The 16508-nt window shown below is 42.0% G+C and overlaps 1 protein-coding gene across 1 annotated transcript in view; it reads left to right on the forward strand.

The window, feature by feature from the left end:
- Positions 1–1985: 1985 nt before the first annotated feature.
- Positions 1986–16508, forward strand: part of NIPBL (NIPBL cohesin loading factor) — a 185189-nt gene continuing 170666 nt past the window's right edge. Inside the window, exon 1 of the mRNA XM_081089955.1 lies at positions 1986–2383. The gene's annotated coding sequence lies outside the window, so the exon portion shown is untranslated. The remainder of the gene's footprint in view (positions 2384–16508) is intronic.

Raw genomic sequence — 16508 nt, forward strand, 5'->3', positions numbered from 1 at the left:
GATATGATCATGCGCTCCATCCACTGGCCTCTCTAGCAAGCCCATTTACAGAAACCTAAAGAAAACAAAACAAAACAAAAAACGCTCGTTTGTGGGCTTCCGGTGTTGTGGAGGGTTTTTCAAATGGCTAGAAAGTGCCTTTTTCTAGAACTCTGTAATAAACTTGCATTTTTCCTTATTTTTTTCAATTTCCACGTATCTTTCATAAAGTTATCTGTAGCATTTAAGTACATATAATTATATACTAAGGAACAGAGTTCAGAAATTGGGGGAGGGGTGTTGGGGGGAGCAAGGCGGTCATGCCTCATTCATTCATTCATTCATTCACCAAATACTAAGCATCTGTGTGCCCGCCATTATTCTCGCCACATTTTCTCGACACAACACCAGAGGAGGAAAACAAAACCTTTCCTCCGCGGGGAGCTCAGGCTCTGTTGGGGAAAACAGATGATGACCCTGCACAAGGAGCAGGCCTGCAGGATAAAATGGGGGAGGGGGACAGGGGACTTGCGGGTTCACCGGGGGCCGCGGAAGCCCCGGTGCCAGCGGGGCAAACACCTGCAGGCGAGGGCGCCGGCCCCGAGGGCACCGGGGGAAGCCGGGCTCCTCCTCCCCGCCGGATGCCCAGCCACGGGCGGGCCTCGGGGACAGGATCTGATCCAGTCCCGCCAGCGGTATTTTTTCCCTTTTTTTTTGGAGGCAAAAGGAATAACCTGCAGGCAAAATGTCCCCCTTTGCAATGAACGTTATCATGACAACTAAGCTCATGCAAACGCCACGCAAATACCGCCCCGTTCGGTAAAAAATCGCTTACCTACTCGCACTCTTTACCCGAAGAACAGCCCCCTTGTAATTCGCACAAACTTAAAAGAACCGCGGAGCCACCGAGCGGCTTCACGAGTTCCCAGGGGCCCCACGGAGCCCGGTCCCCTCGGCGCATCCGGACCCCGGCCCGGCCCGGCCCGGCCCGGCCCGGGCCCGCACGGTCTCCCAGGACGCGAGGTCCGCGAGGTCCGCAGGCGGCTGGCCCCACGCTCGCCCGGCGCCGGGGCCGGGGTCCGGGTCGCGGCGGGCGCCTCCCGCGCGCTCGGCTCCACCCACGCTCGAGGGGGGCGCGGACCCGCGGGCCGGCCGCCCGCTCCCACAGCGTCGCCTGCAGGTCTGTCTCCCGACAGTTCGGGAGGAATCCAAACCACCGCCAACCAAACAGGGAGGTTCAGGAAAGACCGCAGATTTCCAGAAATAAACGCATCCCCGACACGATTCCAATCCGATCCCGCCGGGAGCCTTCTCCACCTCCACCTCCACGGGTGCCGCTCTGACTCCGCAGAAAATCACGCAGACACGGGCGTAGCGTCCGGCCTCTCCCGGGGAGAGAAGGTGTGCGATCCATCCATCCATCCACCAGGCTGCAGGGAGACCATTGGAAAAAAAACACAAAAAACCAAAAAAAAAAAAAATGCACCATCGCCGTCGGATCGCGGGCGTCCTCCACGCGGCCGCCCCGAGCTCGGCTCCCTAAAGCCCATGGCGACCTGCCGCCGGGGCGGCGAGTGCGGCCTGCGAGCCGGGCCGGGCAGGGCCGGGCCGGGCCGGACGCCCCCCACGCACACGACCGCCAGCGCTGCCGGACCCCGCTCCGCTCCGCTCGGCCTCCGGGAAGATCCAGACCCTGGCGAGCCGGCCCGCCCGCCCGCGCCGCCGCCAAGACGCCGCAGCGCGGGCTCCTCAGGAAGAGGCCGCGTCCACGGCCGCCCTGAGGCGGAGCAGGGCGCGCGGGAGAGCCTCCGCCTCGCCGCCGGCCCGGCCCGGGGAGCGCGGAGCGGAGCGGAACGGCGCGGCGCGGCCGAGGACGCGAGCCCCAGTGGCGGCGGCGGCGGCGGCGGTGGCGGAAGTGGAGTGGGGAAGAGGGGGTGGTTGTGAGTGTTTGGCGCCGGTGGAGGGAGTCATTCCTGCAGCTGCACTTCCGGTCGGCATTTTGTTCTGAGAGGGAGAGACGGAACGAGAGAGAGACACACACAGGGCTCCTTCCCCCCCGCCCTCCCCCCCCTCCCTCCGTCGGTACCGACTCACCCGACACCACCAAGCCGCAGGGAGGGACGCCCCCGCCGCCAGGAGGATCGGTGCCCGGGCCGGCGGCGATGCCCCCCCGGTAGCTCGGGCCCCGGCCGGGTGTTTGTGAGTGTTTCTATGTGGGAGAAGGAGGAGGAGGAGGAAGAAGAAGCCGCGATTTGTCTTCTCGGCTGGTCTCCCCCCGGCTCTACATGTTCCCCGCACTGAGGAGACGGAAGAGGAGCCGTCGCCACCCCCCCGCCCGGCCCGGATTCTAGTCCCCCGCCGCCGCGGCCTCGGCCTCCCCGGATCCCGACGCCGATTCGCCCAGGTAAATGCCTGCTCTTTCTTTCGGCGGCGGCGGCGGCGCCAGGTCCCGGCGTCCCTCCTCAGCGCTCCCCTCCCCGCGCTTCCTGGGCGGCCCGGGTCCCCTCCGCGGCGAGTCCGGAGTTCGCTCCGCTCGGGGTGGCGGCCGCCCGGCTCGGCGGCGGCTCGTCCCCTCACGGGCCGGCGCCGGTGGCGGGGCCGGTCCCGCCGGGCGGCCGGGGAGGCGTAGGCCCGGCGGAGCGCGCAGGCCGCGGGCCAGCGGCGTCTACTTGAGCCCGGGGATTAGGAGCGCTGCGGGCTGCGCGGGTCCGCCGCCGCCGCTCGGTGACAGGCCTCGCCCGGGAGACGAGCCCCGGCCCGGGAGGAGGCGGAAACAATGCCGCTGGCGGCGAGGGGGGCCCCCGGGCGCCCCCATATTTACAACTTTCCCGGCCCGGGAGCGGGGAGCGTCCCGGCGACACAAACAACCCCCCTCCCTCCCCCGGTGACCCCAGGAAGGGAGGAAGTAGTTTCAGTTAGCGAGACGAATGTAAATACTCCGACGCGGAGCCCGTGGAAATGCCTGCCCGGGGTGAAACTTGTTTGGACGCTGGAAAGTTAGGAAAGACTCTTTTTCTTTCTTTTTTTTTTTAAGAATTGAGTGGTTCGCAGGGATATTGAATACAGAAAACCGTAGTGTGGTGGACGCTGCCTGTGCCCCCCTCCGCCCCCCCCCCCCGCAAACAGCTTTTATGTTGTTGTTTGACAGTGTCTGTGGCACATGGACTTTATTCAAAGACGCGGATAAAGCGCCTGACAGGTTTCCCGGCCCCTGTGCCTCGGTGTGCGTTATATAAGGACAGTTTTCCGCGACTGTGCGGTGAAATGCCCGGGTACTTCCTGATCTCACCGGGGACGGGTGTGGAAAGGGTTTGGGATGCTCGGAGCTTAGCGCCGGGACACAGGTGAAACCCATGTTCTCCCGGAGTCCACGAGTTCATTACGCTTACCACCCCGGGGAGGTTTAACAACAACGACGACAGTAATAATAATAATGAAAAGGCAGAAGGTGCCGTCCTCTCATGTCCAGGCAGAGCTTCTTGCGGTCCCAGGATTGTCATTGGCTGTTGGAGCCCAGGGTGTTTGACTGTGTCATGAGAGAGGTGTCATTTTAATAGGTCAGATGCATCTGGAAATGCTGGAGCCACACGAAGTTGTATCGGGGAAGCTAGTTCAGGTGGAGGTGGAGCGTCTTGCGCTTGTGGATGGAGGCACGAGATGGGTAGGAAGGAGGGACACACCAATGTAAGAGTTTCTGGTTCACAGTGCTGCCCTGGAAGAGGAACTGCCCCTGGGCTTAGGCGCTTTTGAGACTTTGTATCGGAGTCCCTGTAGGGAAAGGTGCGTTGGTTAAAATGAAGCAGCTCTGAGCAACAAAGTCGCTCGTTTTACTCGTGGATGTTAGTTACACTGGTCCGACTGTTGTGCGTCGCGTTCAGTTGTCATTGTAGGATGAGAAACTTTTCTGAAGGTTATTTTTGAGTTTAGCATGCCGCTTAAAATAAGTTGTACCCCATTTACTGCAGGCGGGTGGGAAAATGTTAAAAAGAGTGGAGTTAATATAGCTGTCACGTACTAGGCGTGTTTTTAATGCTATAAATCCGTGTAGTAGTCAGTGGCGTGTCCGTGATTTGTATTGGTCAGGGAGCAGTTTGAATTTTAAAAAGCCTGGAGCTCCTGCTGAGCCCCAGTGCCGGCCCCCCGCCCTCCCACTAATCTCCCGTTCCTGTCTTTGTGCTGCTGCTCCTGTTAGACACTGCCGGCCACGGGGCCTCCGGCCTGCACCGGGCGGGGGGCGTGCGAGCGGGGGCCCGCGAGGGGCAGCGGCCGCAGGAAGGAGAAACGCTTCCCGTCCTCGGCGGAGGGTTTGGGGTTGGGGAGGCAGATGAGGGCTTCAGGATCAATGTTTAAGAGGCCCTTGTATGAACCTGTGATTGTCTTTACAACTTCTATGTAAATAAAATACGGAGGCGTGCCAGGGGGTGAACATATTGGGAAGGAGTGTCTGCTTGCGTAGTTTTCATCAACAGAAGGAACTTGTAGAGCTGTCTACTTCCAGGGAGCTTTCTTACACAGATGTTTATGTGTGAGGTATCTCTCTATGTGACTTTGTTTTTCCTAGTGGCTTTGGAATGAAAGTGAATTAATTCTTATCATATCTTGTTTTCCCAATTGTATATAGTTAGCAATCGCTAATATAGATTGTGTGATAGCTTTTATTTAGATAGCATAAACATTTCTTTCAAGTAAATTGAAAATGTTTTTTATTTGGTCAACTGAATAGGTTATTTTTAATGGAGAAGATATAAAACTTGAATAAAACCTAAGCTGGAACTTTCAATTTTTGATAACTTAGTTGGAATGAATAATTTGTGTTTCCCTAGAGATTATGAATAGCCTGCTGTGCCTCCTCTGTATTGGTTGGGAAGTCACCAGTGGTTAATCTATATTTCCATTATTTTTTTTTAATTCAGTGAAAGGAGACAACCATAGTGTTCCAGTAATCTTGCAATGCTAGTTATATTATTTGGAGAAATATTTCCTAATATACCTAAAGGAAATTTCAACATTATGGTTTACTGTTTCTCTTTAGTCTGCAGAATTACCAATAACTTATAATAATTGAAATCACTTTTCACATAAATAATGAACAGCTAGTAAATCAAATTAAAATGGAATATCAAATAATTGTTAGTGTTTTGAGAAGAATATATAGGATGCCTCCTTTTAAAGCCATTCAACATTTGTTTACTAGTTGTTTAACAGCATTTTAAACCTATGCTAGGGATCATGAAAATACTGTCCTTTAAGAAGAAAAAAATTACATTTGAAGAAAGAAAGACTATTTGAGATTCTCTTTGGGGAGGAAAAGAAAGTTTTCAGTATGGTGATAAATGTAGTTTTAGTTTTCTGCATAGTAAAAATTATTAAATATCAAAAAGGTTGTGAGCAAAGCCATGCCAATTCTCACATGAAATTTTCTTTATTTGGGGTTGGACTATCCAGCACAAACATGTACTTTTTAAGGCTTCCTAATTTCATATTTAATTTTTTTTGGTACTAATTCATCATTAAGCTGCGAGAAACATTTGAACCTGCCTGTGTTATATTTTGACATATAATGTGGCATTTTTACTTCCTAAAAATAAGATGTAAAAATTAATAATATAATAAGTAAATAAAAACTAAAAAGTTTGACTTTTACATAATTTCATTTAACTTTTCCCACCCCATTGCTTATTAGGAAAAGCATAATTTGTATGTAATTCTGAAATTTTACTCAGCTCCATATGAAGTGATTGGAAAGACTGAAGTAAATAAAAATTCCTTTTAGAGAAATGTCACTTCAGTTCTGTTTGTCACATTTATTTGCCATAAAACGAATAGGAAATTACCGACTAGGAACTTTATAGAAAGTCTGAAAATTAACTGTTTAGTTGAAGATGTTTATTTTAGTATCTTGAGCATTAGTACTAAGTTGACTTTGGTGGTAATTTATGAGCTCATCTAGCCTTTGAAAGTTATTTAAAAATACACTTTTAAAGTAGAGTTTTCTCTATTTTTAGCAGTTGTCTTTGTATTTTTAAATTGGTCCTTTTTCAAAGTGACTGAATTCCTTTATAAATACTCTAATTTCCCTGTGAAAGAAGTGACCAGCATGATTTCCATTTTTTGATGAAAAACTTGACATCAGAAGGCCACGTGCGTGGTATAGATAGTTTCATGTAGTGAGTCAGTAGGACAATAAGGGATTCCCTGATTCTTAATAGCTTTTTGTTAGATTAATGTTGCTTTAAGAAATATCTGAGCTCTGGTTATGGTGTTATGTATTGCTCAGTGCTGACACATACCATTTTTGACTTTTTCAATTATTTATTCTTTTTATTGATTTCAGAGAAGAAGAGAGGAGAGAGAGAAACATCAGTGATGAGAGAGAATCATTGATCGGCTACCTCCGGTACACCCCACACTGGGGATTGAGTTTGCAACCCTTGACCGGAATCTAACCTGGGGCCCTTCAGTCCACAGGCAGATGCTCTATATACTGAGCAAAACTGGCTAGGGCGACTTTTTCAATGATCTTGAGTCCAAGGTGCTTTTCTTCTTTTAGAGAGGTATACCTGTCTTTTGGTCCCCCCTCCCCCATGAAAACAGTACTTTTACATTAGAAATCCTGACCTTGTGTGGTTGATTGAGTTTATATATCTCTCTGTATAAAAGCCTAAGTGACCATTTGTTCGACCAGTAGCTATGACGTGCACTGACCACCAGGGGGCAGATGCTCAATGCACTGGCATGGAAACATGGAACAGACTGATGAATCTCAAGGAGAGAGGGGAGGGTGGGAAGAGATTAACCAAAGATCTTATATACATACTAGAGGCCCGGTTTGTGCACAGGTGGGGTCCCTCTGCCTGGCCTGCGGGGATCGGCCGAAACCAGCAGTCCGACACCCCCCGAGGAGTCCTGGATTGCGAGAGGGCACAGGCCAGGCCGAGGGACTGCACCAGTGCACTGTGCACTGGGCCTCTAGTTTATAGATATCCCTCCTAAGAAATGTAACTGAATTAACTATGTAGTAAACAATACATAATGACTCCTGAAAGTTTTATTTTTACACTATTTTTTAAATTACTAGAGTGGAATTTTAGCGTTTACAGTTGATTTAAAAACAATTTTGATTGTTTTTTAATTGTCTTTTATTCCCAAAGTGTTATTATTAGTAGAGATTATTTTTGTTTTATCTAGCATTGCCAGCTAGATTAGATTTTGAGGGCCTATTATTTGTTAGGAATTGAGTTAAATGTGTCCCCATTATATTATCTTATTTAATGCCTCCAAAAACCTCATGAATTATAAATAGTTACCACCCACAATTTGTAGATGAAGAAACTGATGCTGGAAATGTTAGAAAATTGCCCATTGTCTTATAATTAGTAAGCGATCGATCTCATTTATGTGCGTTCTTAAGGATTTAGGATTCCTCATTTCTAGTTTTAGTAAAATCTTAATATTATCCTTTGGTTGCTCATTTGATTCAATACTTTAATGTTGTCAAGGAAATTGTTTACTTCAGGAAAAGAAGTAAAATAGAATTCTGACTATACATTTTATACATATATATGTTTACTATCAGCAAATCTTTACTATTTTATATTTTAAGTGTGAGTTGTTAAGCAATCTGTGATCTTTTTACTGTTAGGTTTTTTTATAGTTGAAATTGTCAAAGCACCTATTTTTAGAAAGGGAAAATTCATCTTTAGAGAGTGATTACATTCATAGAAATGTTTATGACCAATTGTAGTACAGTAGATGAATCTATAAATTAGTATGACTGATAATTTTTTAAGTCCCATTATTTATATAACCCAAGAATCTGATCCCTTCAAAGTTATCAACTTGAAAAGTTGTACACTTATTCCAAGTTGTTGCCATTACATACAACCTTATGGGGATTCCTTTAGCGGATATTTTGAGAGTTTTTGAGATAGTTTTTTTCCTTATCCTTACTAGTAAATGTTTATCTTCAGCGTGGATTTGAGTTTTAGAGACAGTAAAAAGTAATTTAGAACTTAGTTTAGGAAAACTAAGATTTAATAAGATATTTTTTGTGTTGGGCTCTGTGTTAAGTGCTTTTACATTTGTGTTAAGTGATTTCCATGTAGCAAAAACTGTACCAGGAGCTTTAAATGGATTTTCTCAATCCTTTAAGGTATAATATGGGTTTGGTTGTGTTTATTATCTCAAGATACATGAGAAAACTGAGGTATAGGATGATTAAGCAACTAGTCCAAGGTCACACAGCTGTGGAAGAAAGTGGAGAAAAAGACTCCAGAGTTAATGCTTCATGCATCAACCTTAACCACTACACTGTGTATCATGATTTGAAACACCCAATGAGGTTAGTGACAGTGTTCTAGTTTTACAAACAAGGAAACTGAGGCTCATCATGTTTAAGAAACTTGTCCAGGGTTGCAAAACTAGCAAGTGTTAAAGATAAGATTCCAACCCAAATATTTCTAATTCTAAAACTTCTTTCCATTTTGCCACACTGTCTCTTTAAGATTTATAATATCTTTTTTTTTTTTTTTAAATAAAAAGGTTAGGCTTGGCTATAGAGATGTGAGACTGTTTTTCTTGTGTGGCCAATAAAGAGATCCTGAAGATATTTTAAATAGAGGATCAGCTATAGTCGATATATTATTTGATAGTCTTTTAAAAAATTACCTTGTTATTTTACACCAAGTATAATGTACAAAATGTTTAAATAGGACATTGATTTTTAAATACTGGGTGGAGTAAAAGTGGATTTATAGTTTATGTAGAAAATAATACAATAATTATAATACGAGAATAAACTCTTTTGTGTACTCCCACCTATAAACCTTCTTTTGCCTTACCTTGTATATGCATGCTGTATCTGGATTAGATCACTTTTGAAAATGTAGAAAAGCCACTTTGTTGTTATAATATTATTTTCTATAAAAATGTTCAGCATTAAAAAATATCCCCAAAAGTATATTAAATTTTCAACGTAATTTATGGAGGTAAAGTTGTTTTGCCATTGTACATATCATTTAACATGAATATACTAATCTCTTAAAGTGTTCTATGGCATATATTTACCCATTAGCAGAAAAGAAAAACTTTTTCAGTATATAGAAACATAGAATTAGCAACATTAATTTATTTATTAAAATAATTTTTTACATCTTCTGAGAAACTCAGGGGTTCTGACATTATTTTGAAATACTCGATTTCTTTTTTTTTTTTTTTAAATATATTTTATTGATTTTTACAGAGAGGAAGGGAGAGGGATAGAGAGTTAGAAACATCGATGAGAGAGAAACATCGATCAGCTGTCTCCTGCACACCCCACACTGGGGATGTGCCCGCAACCAAGGTATATGCCCTTGGCTGGAATCGAACCTGGGACCTTTCAGTCCACAGGCCGACGCTCTATCCAGTGAGCCAAACCAGTCAGGGCTACTCGATTTCTTTTGTTAGAGTTAACATATTTGGGTTAGTTACACTTCTCAGTCCTTTAGTCTTGTGCTGATGAAATGTGTACTTGACTGATATGAATACTGGGTGTGTTTTTTTTAAATAGATATTCTAGATCCCTTAAAAACGAACAGTGCTTGAAACACTAATGAATTGTAAAACTCAATCAATAGTTTACTCTAAAAATATTAATCTTTATGACTGCATGTGTTTAATATTTTTATTTGCAAAACCAAAATGCCCTTGAAATTAAACCTAGAAGACAGTACATCACTGAGTTTTCTTAGTAGTGATATTTGGCAACTGTTTCAGGATTTTAAAACCACTTTTAGTTATCTTTATCTGATAGGATTGTGGTTGCCAATTTCCACCTAGAGAAATTGATTATCTGAGTAAAAGCTATATGTAATTACTTTTTCCTTGGTAATGACCAAGTAGAAATTTTACATGGGTGTAGATTGGGCTTAACTGCCCCCCAACCCCCCTCTTTTCAGTACTGTTCGTTAAAAATTGATGCACATGACTTAATGTTTTCCCTCCAGGACTCTGCCTATGCCTAACAAAACTGTAAGGTTGTAAGTTGAAATGTAATGACCTAAAAGCTATTGTTATCATTCTTTCCGTTTTGAGACAAGAATTAGGAATCCAGTATTAGTTATAACCTACCTTCAAGTTATCTTGAAAGACATATATGACATATGCTTTTTATTTAATTCTACTAAACTTTTACCCTTTTCTTTTTCCCTTTTCATGTCTTCCTTTCTCTGTCAATGTCCTTGGGTTTTTATCTCCTAAGCAAATTTTTACATAGCACGGTGAATATAGGTGGTGGTGTTAATGTGCATGGTCCTATAACATATTACTGTTGACCCTTGAACAACATAGATTTGAACTGAGTGGATTCACTTATACTTAGATTCCCCACCCCCAATCTATATAAAAGCCTAAGCAACCAAACAACTGGTCGACCGGTTGCTATGACGTGCACTGACCAACAGGGGGCAGAAGCTCAATGCAGTAGCTGCCTCCTAGTGGGCAATGCGCTCCCACAGCGAACCTCCCACGGCCAGCCAACCTCCCACAGCCCCTCCCCCCACCGGCCAACTTCCCACGGTCCCTCACCCCGCCAACCTCCTGTGGCCCGGATCACCCCCATCGCTGGCCAGGCTGAGTGATCCCACCCGTGCACGAATTCGTGCACCACGTCTCTAGTATAGTATTACTTTCCTAGATAAAACATAGAGCAGTTTGAAAGGCCTCAATTTCTGAGATCTTCATAAGTTCAAAATGTTACTGGTGAAAAAGCATTGACATAAACTGTGAAAATAGACATTTGTATAACATTCCTTTTGTCTTCCATAAACATATTGTTCTCAAAATACCAAGTCAAGGACCAGAAGTTCTTTTTAAGGAGGAAGAGAAAACATGGCCTTTTTTTGTGAAAGTTTCCGTGGTCATTCTATTTCGTAGTATTTGTCAGTGTATCTACTTGTATCTCCTAATGAAATAAATTATTCCTTTGTCTGTCAACCATACTAAACCACCAGGCCTGTAGTATACTATGTTATTTTCATCTTTATGTCTGTAACACCATCATAATGCTTGTCCTGTGATGTAGTCATTCAGTATATTTTTGTTGAAGTGATTAATTGGAATTGTGCTATATGATATTTCTTTAATATACTTCTAAATCTAAGATTTGTGAGGGTAAGTATATTTTTGTGGTAATTTCAAAAATAATTTTCATGAGTAGAGATTATGTCCTTGAGGCTTCTTTTTGGGTAAAAACATTTTGTTTGCGTACATCCTTAACAATACATACATATACTCGTGCATAAAAATAAATCAAAGAAAAGATCAAAACAGAGTTTCTTCTATAGCTATTGGTAAGGATTGTATTTTGGTCCCTTGGGCAGTAGAATTGGGAGTAATATACTGGGGTTTATTGCAAGAGGAAAGCTGTTTACTTTCTTGTTTTAAGCTTAAGATTGATTTATTATAGTTTTCATTTTCTTTGCTAATTTAATTATGTATAATACTGTAGATATGCTAACTATAATGAGAAATACATTACAGTACATTAAAAATGCTTTTCAACTAAAATAGTGATATAATGACTTAATTTTATTTTTAATTTAAGTAAGGCTTATTTGAGGTCTTTACACAGTAAAGTTCACTGTTTTAGGTTTAAATTTGATGAGTTTTGACAAACATATACAGTCTTACAACCACCACCACCACCACAATAAAGACATGAAATACTTCCATCACCCCAAAAAGTTCCCTTATGTCCTTTTGTAATCAGTTTCATACACCTTATTCCAGCCCCTGGCAGTTTCATCTTTTCTAGAATGTCATATAAATGGAATTATACACTGTGTAGGTTTCTGTGTCAGGTTTGTTTCACTTAGAATAGGGTTTTGAGATTCATCCATGTTGTTGAATGTATTAGTCGCTTATTAGTGACCAAATTTTGAAATTGATTGTAATATACATTTTAACTTTGGTACTGTGCTGTCAAAAATACTTTGAGCAGCTTTAGATATTTCTCTCAGATCTTGTGGTTGCTTTATTTTTGGACATAATTCTACTTATTTTTACCCCTCATTCTAAAATTGTTGTAATTGACATTATTATTAAGTGGCATTTATTTATATATTAGTTAATTCTGTTAGATGTTTTACAGAGCAGGTAGATAGACATTGTCCTTCAAGTTATCTTGAACATATAGCACATAGAAACAGGAACAAGAAATGAAAGATGGTACAATAGTAACTCATCAAAAATTGCATTTACATTTTGTTTTAAGTTTAATGTTTGTTGTTTGTACTAAAAATAGAACATAGGTTACAATGAATAACAGTAATGACTCATGCTTAAAGTTAGAGAAGCAGAAGCAGTGCTCTCTAGGGTAGGGCAGATAATGAATAAAGGTCCTTTTCTTGACAGTTTCTTTGACTACCCCTCCTCCACCCACTAGCTCTCTTTTGAAACAGCTTTCTCCCTTGTGTTCAGGGATATATCAGTCTTTTCTTGTTCTTCCTCTGTGTATTTGGCTTTTCATTGTAGACTCTTGCCATTCTTCCCTTTGCCTGCCCCTTAAATATTGGTATTCCCGAGGTGGTTTTTCAACCTTCGTTCTCTTTCTCTCCTATTCATCTCATTTATTCACATGACTTTTTACATGCTTACTACCTATATGCTGATGACTCATAAACCTATCTCCAGAATATATTTCTCTTCTGAGACGGGCCCAACTGTCTACTAGGTACCTCCTAATGTTCCATAAATACTATAAATCCGAAAGTATATAAATCTGAACTCATCCTTCAGTTCTTCCCTACTCTTTAAAAGAAAGAAAACTATTCTTACAACTGTGTGAAATAGGTTAATGTTTCCACCATCAGCTCAGTTGCCTAAACTAGAAACTTGGTAATGATGCTTCTCCTTTACTGTACTGCCAATCCAGTTGTTCACCCAGTTCTGACATTCATAACCCCTCCCCGAATATCAATTGAATCCATCCTACTCCTGCTACTTTGATTCTGAGAGTGGGCATGTACATAAAAATTTGTCAGATGAAATAATGTCTAGCATCTTAAGAAATATTTAGAGGTAATTGTAAAAGATGCATTTAGTGTAAAGATACTTTTGCTCATATACTTGGGCTCTGGTATTTAAAAATAAAGTGTAATCTTCAGTAACATTCATGCTTTATAACCTAAATGGGACTGACTATCTTCTATATACATTTCCATTAGATCTAAAATCTAGGGCTTCTGACTTACTGCCTATTTTATCAGTAAGAACAGTTTGAACTCAACCTTGATCTTTCCATACCTTACTTTTAGAGTACTACATTTCCTGGATGTGTACATTCATTTCAGTATATTGTGTGCTCAAGTGTTTGGGAGCAGAGTCTGAGGAGAAGAAAATGGGAATGTAGCCGGGTTAGGTAAAGGAAGGGCTTTTTAATCGACTTTCCTATTCTGTGGAAATAAGTTCACGTCAATAACATTTTCAGTTTTCTTTCAGATAAAAAAAACTAAAACAAATGCAGTGAAATATGATACTATTCAGTTGTTAGGCATGCATAAGCTTTTAATGGCAAGAGCCAAATATGTTGTAACTGTATTACTTGTTTGTGAATTTGGAAGTTATTGCTCATGGATGGCTTTGTATAACGTTACAGTGTTTCTTCCTTAGAATAAGAAGTTTATTCTATTTTTTATTGTACAGGGCTCTACACCATGTATTGGGTAGATCATCTTTACCCCATTGTATGTTCTTGTCTCCTTTGTCGTATGTCCCATGGCCATATAGGCATGGGTTTATTCCTGGGCTCTCTATTCTGTTAATTGATCTACGTGTCTGTTTTAATGCCAGTACTACACTGTTTTGGTTACTGTAGCCTTGTAGTATAGTTTGATATTAGATAGCATGATATAAAGGTTTACTAATAGAATAATTAAATTAGAAATGGCAGTAGCTTTTCAAGTTTCATGTGCCCAATATTATAAAGGAATCAAACCAATTTATCAAAAATTATTGACCAGGTATCATAATGTCCAAATGAAAATTAGTGCTTTCCTAGGTAGGATCTAAGTACATCTAAACAAATATAGGTTTTTTTGTTTTTGTTTGTTGGTTAGAGAGGTGGCACATTGTAATCACCTAAGGAATTTTTTCAAATTACGATGCTTTTCTAGAGATGTAAGGTCAGTTTATAAGTTTCTGTTTTAGCTAGTTTCTTGGGCTTTTTAATCATCCCATAAGAGTTCATTGATGACTACTATGTGCTTAGCAATGAAGTCTAGGCATTCAATGCTCGGACCTTTTTTCAACCTCTTTTCCAAATTTTATATGCTGGCTAAAAGATTCCTCTATTTTTTCTATTCCATGAAAAGATCATCTCTGAGGCATAAAGGCACAAGGAACCACTGTGAGTGGAGTTGTTAGTGAATTAGAATTAAAAATAGAGATGGATGCCTGGTGGGCATGGCTCAGTGGTTGATAGTTGACCCATGAACCAGGTGGTCAAGGTTCAATAAGTGGTCAGGGCACATGCCCAGGTTGCAGGCTTGATCCCAGTAGTGGGCATGCAGGAGGCAGGTGATCCCTGATTCTCATCATTGATGTTTCTGTCTCTCTCTTCCTCTCTGAAATCAATAAAAATATTTTTTTGAATGTTTAAAAAAGAAAAAAAGATAAAGAATGGAACGATGTATTGAGTTCTGAAGAATGGAGGGTAGTTGCTAGATACTGAAGAAGACATAAAGATTTGAGGAAAGAAGTTAAGAGTAGCAGGTGCTATAAATGAATTGGGCAAAGTAATTGATGAGAAAATTGAAGTTAAAATAATCAAATACTAATTTGTGACAGTACTTAGGGTAAAATAAAAAATTAGGATCTGACTGATCAGTTCCTAAGGATGACCTATGTTTAAAAAGTTTACTCAAAAGTCAAATTGCATTATCTTGTATATTTAGGATACACATTGCCTAAGAGTAACATGTAAAATGCTTAGAAGTATACTGTACACTTAGAGTAAGTCCTCAGAAAATATTTGTTATTTTTATCAGTTGGCAGCCACCTTTCTAATTGTATTTGATGAAAAAGATATCCTTGTCAAGTATATTTGTAAATTAAAATCTAATTTGTGAATCTGTAATTAATTATTACAAAGAAAGCTATTTTATAAGAAGTAAAGAAAAAGTAATCAAATCAGCTCAACTGAACTATAAGTATTTCTTTATAACATAACTTGACTATATACCTCATATCAAATAATAACTATTTATACAAGGAGCTTGATTTAACTCATTTCTACCACCTAAAATTAATTATTGCTCCAAAGATGATGTACTGTACTGTTATGTATTATAGCACATACATATACACACATTGTATATACAGTATATACAAATATATCCACTATATTTTCACAACTCATTTTGTATTTTCTTGCTTCACACCTTTTAATCAAACCTTTACCTTCTCTTTCCTCCATGTATTCAATCCTATCTTCTTTCTGTCAAGATTTTATGTGTTTTTATGGTTACAGAACATTTTCATCACCCAAAAAAAGGAACCCCAGGCTCATTAACCATCACTCCCCATTATTCCCCAAGCCCAGGGCAATCACTAATCTACCTTCTGTTGCCAAGGCTTTTTTTTTGTTTGTTTTCTTCATGTAAGGAGAATTATACAGTGTGGACTTTAAGTATCTAGCTTCTTTCACTTGGTTATCCATGTTGTAGTATGTATCAGTATTTCATTCCTTTTTGTGGCCAAATAATAACCCATTGTGTAGATATACCACATTGCACCTAACTTTTGCCAGTTGATGGACATTTGGGTTGTTTTCACCTTTTGGCTGTTGTGAATAATGCTGCTGTAAACATTTGTGCACAAATTTCAGTGTGGACATATGTTTTCAGTCCCTCCATACATAGGAGTGAAATTTCTAGGTCATATGCTTAAGTTTTAACTCTTTTAGGAACTGCCAAACTGTTTTCCCAAGAGGCTACATGATTTTTACATTTCCATTAACAATGTTTGAAATTTACAGTTTCTCCACATTCTCACCACTATGTGTTGTCAGCAGAGTGTAGTCATACTAATGGGTGTCCAGTATCTCATTGTGGCTTTGATTTGCATTTCTCTAATGACTACTGATATTGAACATCTTTTCATGTGTTTATTGATTATTTATATACAAGTGGTCCGGTGCCTGAAATTCTAGCATGGGTACGGTCCCTAGGCCTGGTCGGTGGAAGAGCAGGTCCCAGCTGACCTCTGGGCCCTGGGCAACACCTGGGCCCTCGGGCCCCTGCATGCCCCCCTCCACCTGAGTCATGGTGCCCGAGTCCCCACGCAGAGATGCGGTGAACGTGGCCAGACACCACAGGCCAGGGCACAGCGGCCTCTGGGCCGCCCAGTGGCGCCGCACAGAAGCCGGGTGGGCAGCATGCTTTCTCCCGGCCAGTCTTGCAGACTGGTTCCTGCATGAACCCACGGGAAGCCTGACTGGCCCCTATGGTCCCGGCAGCTGTGGCCCAGCTCATCGGGAAGAGGCCGTGCAG

The sequence above is a fragment of the Myotis nattereri genome (genome assembly GCF_964212035.1).
Source record: "Myotis nattereri genome assembly, chromosome: 4".
Taxonomy (NCBI): Eukaryota; Metazoa; Chordata; class Mammalia; order Chiroptera; family Vespertilionidae; genus Myotis; species Myotis nattereri.